Source organism: Bidens hawaiensis, unplaced genomic scaffold (genome assembly GCF_021521415.1).
Source record: "Bidens hawaiensis isolate Kalapana, Puna unplaced genomic scaffold, B.hawaiensis_p1.1 tig00034282_1, whole genome shotgun sequence".
Classification (NCBI taxonomy): domain Eukaryota; kingdom Viridiplantae; phylum Streptophyta; class Magnoliopsida; order Asterales; family Asteraceae; genus Bidens; species Bidens hawaiensis.
This window is the reverse complement of record NW_027495931.1, coordinates 6,291-13,447: the sequence shown is the minus strand read 5'-3', so window position 1 is coordinate 13,447 and position 7,157 is coordinate 6,291. Positions and strand designations below refer to the sequence as shown.

Genomic DNA, 7,157 nt, shown 5'->3' with positions numbered 1-7,157 from the left:
CCGGCCTTTAATTATTGTAAAATGGCATTCATGTGTTTGTATTTTTCATCTTATGTGTAACGTGCGAGAAAAATGAGATCACAAAACCATTTCTTCTTTGACAATGTCTTTAGATGAAATTGATGGTGTTATATGCGGTGATAGCATCAGAAGGAGAGTCGTAGGAAGTGTGGCTAAGAGAACTCACGTCGTGGTCATGGACCTCGATTTCTACCTCTTTGTTTTCCACCGGCGATTGCAGTCATCACCAATTTTTGCCAGTGATGTGGTAGTGGTAACCCAAAATATAACTAAAAGAATAGCACATAAGTAAAAAAGAACGAAAATATTGGTAATCCAAAGTAATCTTTTCCAGAGAACCAACAAGCTCATGTCAACATCCAGCATACTTTGAAATACTACCAACGTTATCCCTTCAACCATAACACATCCTCGTCTCTGCCCAAGCACTCATCATCTTCTCCTCCATCTCTATCTTATACATCATTTATGTCCCTTACACAAATGTTGAATCAGATATGGAAAGCCAAACAAACGATACACAACTTAGATTGATCACATAATGCCCGAATCATGACAAGCGAATTTAGATCGACGAACCGCTGTCGAAAATGCCATCTTATAAAGTAATTTTTCGAAAGAAAAATGTCACATAATCACATTTTACCAGACTATCCCAGATCGCATACGTAAAATCAAACACAAATTTGAAAGTTCACCAATTCTTTTGATACATATATTAGAACATTTGTGAGAATAACAAGTTATCTTATGTGATATGGCCTATCAAAAATATTATGGTAATCAATATGAATGCATGTTAGGCAACAATCAAAATTTAAAAAAGTAGAAATCCTAACTTAAAATATACAAATAAAAAAAATCCAAAATGAAAGATCCAACAATATTAATATTACGGATAATGGTCACAAATCCAGTGGCAAATAGCGAGTGAGACCCCATGGTGTCGAACCATTGAACAAACCCAAGTACCCAACCATGAATTAGTTGTGGGTTCCACGCGTTTCTTTTATTTCTTCCGTATATTGCCTAGTCACCCAGCCTGTAAAGAGCTGTGAACACTTTCACTTCAAATGTTTCCTACTGTTCATCATCATCTTTTGTCAGCATTTCAAATGAGGTAATTACTACTTACAAGTCAAGCCATTGTTCACTTCAAAACCCTAGTCACAATGTTATCCTGTTTCAGTATTTGTTCATACATTGTTTTCAATATATCTAGGGTTCTTGAATCTTTTACCCATTGCTTGTTTTGGCTCAATTTTGGGGTTTATGGTTATAATATCCAAGAATATGACTTTCTTGAAGTGGGTTGCTTGAGTTCTTGTTGTTTAATCTTTTTGTAGCTAGATATTTGCCTCAAAATGCAATCTTTAAGTACAATTTGTTACCAATTTAGGGATTATAAAGTAAACAGACTTTCAGTAAAAACAGTTTTGCTTGAAGTTGGGTTGTGTCAAGATTGAATCTTTACGTTCAAATTGTTATCAAGATTGAAGCTTTATCTAATGGTTGTATTTTGCTTTTTGAAGTTGGATTGTGTCAAAGACTGAATCTTTAAGGGATTCAAGTATACAAATTGTCAGAGAATCAGTTTCTTGAAGTTGGACTGTCGTGTCAAGATTAAAGTGTTCAAATTTTCAAGAAATGAAGCTCTTGAAGTGCGTATCTTTAGTTCTTGCATTTTTTGTCTATGCATATATTCACCCATCATCATCAGCTGATTCATTCAGTCCTGTTGATAACTACTTAATTGCCTGTGGTTCTTCCCAAAATGTTATATTTCTTGGTCAAACCTACATTCCCGATTCAGACGAATCATCAACGGTTTCTTTAACCAGTCATAAAACTTCAAATGTGGTTGACTCAAATTCCACCGTCCCGTTACCGGTCCACCAATCGGCCCGAGTGTTCACCACAACAACCTCTTACAACTTCAAAATCAAGAAACCGGGCCGACACTGGATCCGCCTCTACTTTTACCCCATCCCGGGCCATAACCTCACATCAGCTTCACTGACCGTAGTAACCGAAAACTTTGTCCTCTTAAACAACTACACTTTCAAAACCTACAATTCTTCAACTCATTTGTTTAAAGAATGTTCAATAAATGTGACTTCTGATTCATTGCTTTTAACTTTTACCCCTTCAAACAATTCAATTGCATTCATCAATGCGATCGAAGTTGTTTCCGTCCCCGATTATCTGATCCCAAGCGAAGCCACTTCCGTATTCCCATTTACCACAATTACCGGTCTTTCAAACCAAGCATTCGAGACTGTATACCGTTTAAACATGGGCGGGCCAAAACTCACCCCACAAAATGACACATTGGGAAGAACATTGGAAAACGATAAAAACTATCTTCATGTTAATGGGTCGGGTGCAAGTGTCACGATTAACCCGTCTTTGATAAAATATACTGAAAGCGTCACACCCGAAATCGCACCGAATTGGGTGTATGCAACCGCTCAAACTATGGGAAATGCTAATGTTCCTGACGTGGACTTCAACATCACTTGGGTTCTTCCTGTTGACCCTGGTTTCACTTACTTTGTTCGTGCGCATTTTTGTGACATTGTGAGCTCTTCGCTAAACACCCTCGTGTTCAACTTGTTCATAAATTCTGAAACTGCTTACGCGGATCTTGATTTATCGAGCTTAACGGGTAACCTTGATGTGCCTGTTTACAAAGATTTTGTCTGCAACTCATCTGGTAGTGTAAGCACTTTGACTGTAAGTATCGGGCCCGATAGTGTTGCAGAAGATCAAAACGCGGTTTTGAACGGTCTTGAAGTTTTAAAAATTAGCAACGGGGCTAGAAGCTTAGACGGGCTTACTCCGGTTGAGAATCTTGTATTATTCCCGTCAAAGAAATCCAATAAAATGGCTTTGGTTATTGGGTGTGTTATAGCCGGTTCGGTTGCTATAATTGTTTTGGTTTTATGCTATTGTTGTTTTGTTGCGAAACGGTCAAAAACAGGTCAACAAAAGCCGTCATGGTTACCACTTCCATTACATGGTAATGGGAACTCATTAACGATGACAAAACTATCGACTGTGTCTCAAAAAAGCGGGACTGCAAGCTGCATATCATCATGCAACCTCGGTCGAAACTTTACAATTCAAGAAATCATGGAAGCAACAAACCGATTTGATGAGAATTTGCTTCTTGGTGTTGGCGGGTTCGGTCGGGTGTATAAAGGAACAATGGAAGACGGGACCCATGTGGCGGTTAAACGAGGAAACCCGCGATCCGAACAAGGCCTCGCGGAATTCAGAACCGAAATAGAAATGTTATCGAAGCTTCGACACCAACATCTCGTGTCGCTTATCGGGTATTGTGACGAACGGTCAGAAATGATTCTTGTTTACGAGTATATGGCTAATGGCCCGTTAAGAAGTCATCTTTATGGGACGGAGTTACCCCCGTTATCATGGAAGCAACGCCTTGAGATTTGTATCGGTGCAGCTCGAGGTCTGCATTATCTTCACACGGGCGTCACGTGGAGTATTATTCACCGCGATGTCAAAACGACCAACATATTATTAGACGAGAATTTCGTTGCAAAAGTTGCGGATTTTGGGCTCTCGAAAGCTGGTCCGGATCTTGACCAGACCCACGTGAGCACGGCGGTCAAGGGTAGTTTCGGGTATTTAGATCCCGAGTATTTCAGAAGACAACAGTTGACTGAAAAATCAGACGTGTATTCCTTTGGTGTCGTGCTAATGGAAGTTGTATGTTCAAGACCGGCTTTAAACCCAGTGCTTCCACGCGAGCAAGTCAACATTGCTGAGTGGGCGATGACGTGGCAAAAGAAGGGCATGTTGGACCAGATTATGGACGGGTATCTTGTCGGGAAAGTGAATCCAGCGTCGTTAAAGAAATTTTGTGAGACGGCTGAGAAGTGTTTAGCTGAATACGGTGTTGACCGGCCATCAATGGGGGATGTTTTATGGAATCTTGAATATTCTTTGCAACTTGAGGAAAACGCGGTGGCGTTAACAGAGCCAGATGATAATAGCATGAATCATATTCAGGCGGTCCCGCTGACTCAGATCGAGCCGTCTGAGAATAGCACGAGTATGATTGATGTGGTGCACTCAGGCACCGATGAAGAGGCTACCAGTGCAGTGTTTTCCCAGCTCGTTAATCCTCGAGGAAGATGATCGAATGGAAGATAGTTTATTGTGTTTGTTACGGTTAGTATAATAGTATATGCTATGTGTGCATTTATTTTGTGATCATTTATTCGGTTATTAGTATACATATATAGGCTAAGAAAAGATGATTGCTGTAAGCTGTGTTATACAATGTGTTTGTATGTACCAGGGTGGCTTATCAAACTGGTTGAACGAGTTTTAAAAATCGGATGAAGTTATACAACATATCATTGTTTATTTTGCTTAAATTTAACAGATGATTATATTCGAGGATAAATATAAGAAAAACTAATCAGATATAGGAGACAGTTATAACAATTAGATTAATCAAATGATAGCTTTATCCATTTTTAAATTTATAACTAATACTCCCTCAAGGAATGGCTCTTTTATAGAAATTGGATTTTTAATGGAATTGCCATTGAGATTGTCACCAACAAGTTTAGGCTGATCTAGAGGCAAAACATGTAGTTCACGGAGAAGATGGGCGATCCAAAGATCTAAGTAGCAGTGTTAATCATCGTCAAGTATTCAGATCCACAGCTTAATCAGAAAACAATAGGTTGTTTTTACTACTCCTAGAGATGATATTGTCATTAAAAAACTCAAGTAACCATAGGCGGATTGTCTAGTTTTGATGCATCCGAGTAACTACAGTTTCTAAACGCCAGATCAAATAACATGAGCGAATTCAAACATTTATGCTTCTGCTGGCTTGTGTAAATGCAACGTTTTCACCTTCAGTTGTACCATAAGGCTTTATGTGAATTTCGCCAACATATGCCGATTGCCATTGTGCCAACATGTCGGCTCGTGGACTCTTTTGGACCTTTTGGTGCTACAACATGACCACGTATATCATGAGACGTTTCCAAGGTTTATGATATACCATCATATCTTAGTTTATGATTTCTCACACGTTTCCTACTCTCATATTTGATCATGTTTTTCTTACATTATAACTGAAAAGGGTGTAGCGGTTGTTCGTGGTCACTGAATTAGTTATTGATCATCAGATTGCTATACTCACTCACCCCTTACCGTCTCGTGAATCGAAGCATAAATCACGACTCAAGTTCGACCCTAAAACTGACTTGAATCCTCTAGACTAAACCCTAATCCACAGTTGGTTATGTTAAAAATTCATACCCCTAATCAAAGCATGTGTAACTCAATCGACTTAAATGTATCTAAAATAATAATTGGTCACATATAGACCAAGCAGTAACTTCATTTTTCTAAGTCAACAGATTAAAACAAGTTGATTTACGTTCAGAAAAAAAGGAGATAAGTTTTTCTTTACCATATGCAACGTATCATAATACTCGGTACCACTAGCTTCTATCAACATGGACATGAAAATTGTAAAATCACATATTAACATACATATAGTAAAGTACTAGTGTTTATTCCACACCAGATGCAACTTAAAACAACAAAACTGCAAAAGGCACAAAGTAATTATACAATCTAATACTCGTAAACACATGTGTATTTTACAATCCCCAAATCACGCTCTCTTCATAAGCGTGATCGAATGAAGATCTTTTTGACATCAGTTTTCGCATCCGCAGATTGTTCATTGGATTCATCTGGTTCCTCCTTACGAGGATCCAAATCCTTGGCACATAAGATCGAATCTTCATCATCAAGCCTAATAATATGCAAATCCTCCTGCATTTTCTCCATTCGAGCTTGCATCTCCTCCATCATTAACGTGTGTCGAGGTTTATAGTCCAAATTTGAAGGTTCGAGAGAAGATTGATCCTTCATTCCTTCTTTAACTACCCTATATACTTGCATTCCACCTTCACATAATCAGATGAGAATGATCAACTATCCAAAAAGCACATACAACGACACAAACCCTAAAAACTCAATACATAAAACTCATAGATCATGGATATACTTAAACAAACTGTAGTAAACCTAAATTTGAATTTTGCCCGCTTACCTCTCTCTCTCTCTATTGTAGTTGGATCCTTTATGTAATTGTTATAAATTGATGTGCAGTATTGCATGGTTTAAAATCAAATTGTTCGTAATCCTTATTAATAAAGCTCATAAATCATAGTTTCAATAAAAACTCATAGATCATTACCGATTCATTGATACACTAAACTAAACAGACTATACTAAACCTGAAATTGAAATTCAATGGACGAATCGAATTGTTCACGATCCTAATTTCAATAAAGCTCATAAATCATCATCGTGGGTTCCTAATCCTAATATCAATAAAGCTCATAATCAACATCAATACACTTAAACAAACTGCACTAAACCTAAAATTGAAATCCAGTCAGTGAATCGAATAGTTCCAGCTACTAATTTCACTTTCCTAAACACAACTGAACACGAACACATACGAAATAAAACAGAGTCTGAAGCCCTAATTTCCGTAAAACTCGAAATTCCGATTCGGTAGCATGAATAGAGAGGAAACCTAACCTTTGAGAGGATCGTAAACGGCGGAATCGACGGCGAACTTGCCGAAACCGGTTAGAACGCGAGTTACGGTCTCTCGGCGAACCGGATCCGGCAAATCGACAGCCGGCTTTCTTGAGGCTGTAGTTGAGTCGGAGGAGGTCCAATTGATGAACCGGCCAGCTACTAAACGGAGGTCGTTCCAGATACCCATTTGCGAGTGGTTTTGGTTTTGGTTTTGGTTTTGGTTTTGGTGGTTCTCGCTATCCGTCCCTCAGTGGTTGGTTAACAAAGTTTATATGCCACTTGCACTTGCACTTGCACTTGCACTCTCAATGCTTACGTTTTTTTATCTTCAAAATACTCACTCAATAAATGTAAATGGTAGGTTTGCGTCTTTATAAAATAAAGTAAAATAAAAAATAAGAGAGATAAGTTTAACACGTAGAGTTTTTATTAGGAAAGAATATATAAGCATCTCTTAGCTTCTTACATTACAGATAACGCCTTACTGAATTTATATTATATGGTCGTATAAGTGTGTA

The 7,157-nt window shown here is 38.2% G+C and overlaps 1 long non-coding RNA gene and 1 pseudogene across 1 annotated transcript; one reads left to right on the top strand and one right to left on the bottom strand.

Annotated features, from left to right (window-relative positions):
• Nucleotides 1–1,185: 1,185 nt before the first annotated feature.
• On the top strand, nt 1,186–4,431 carry LOC143586038 (receptor-like protein kinase THESEUS 1 pseudogene; annotated as a pseudogene).
• A 1,116-nt stretch (nt 4,432–5,547) lies between these two features.
• On the bottom strand, nt 5,548–6,837 carry LOC143586042 (uncharacterized). The gene is made up of 2 exons (XR_013144642.1): nt 6,637–6,837; nt 5,548–5,993 (listed from the first exon to the last, which is right to left on the bottom strand). It is a non-coding gene; the product is annotated as an uncharacterized LOC143586042 (long non-coding RNA).
• Between the last annotated feature and the right edge of the window lie 320 nt (nt 6,838–7,157).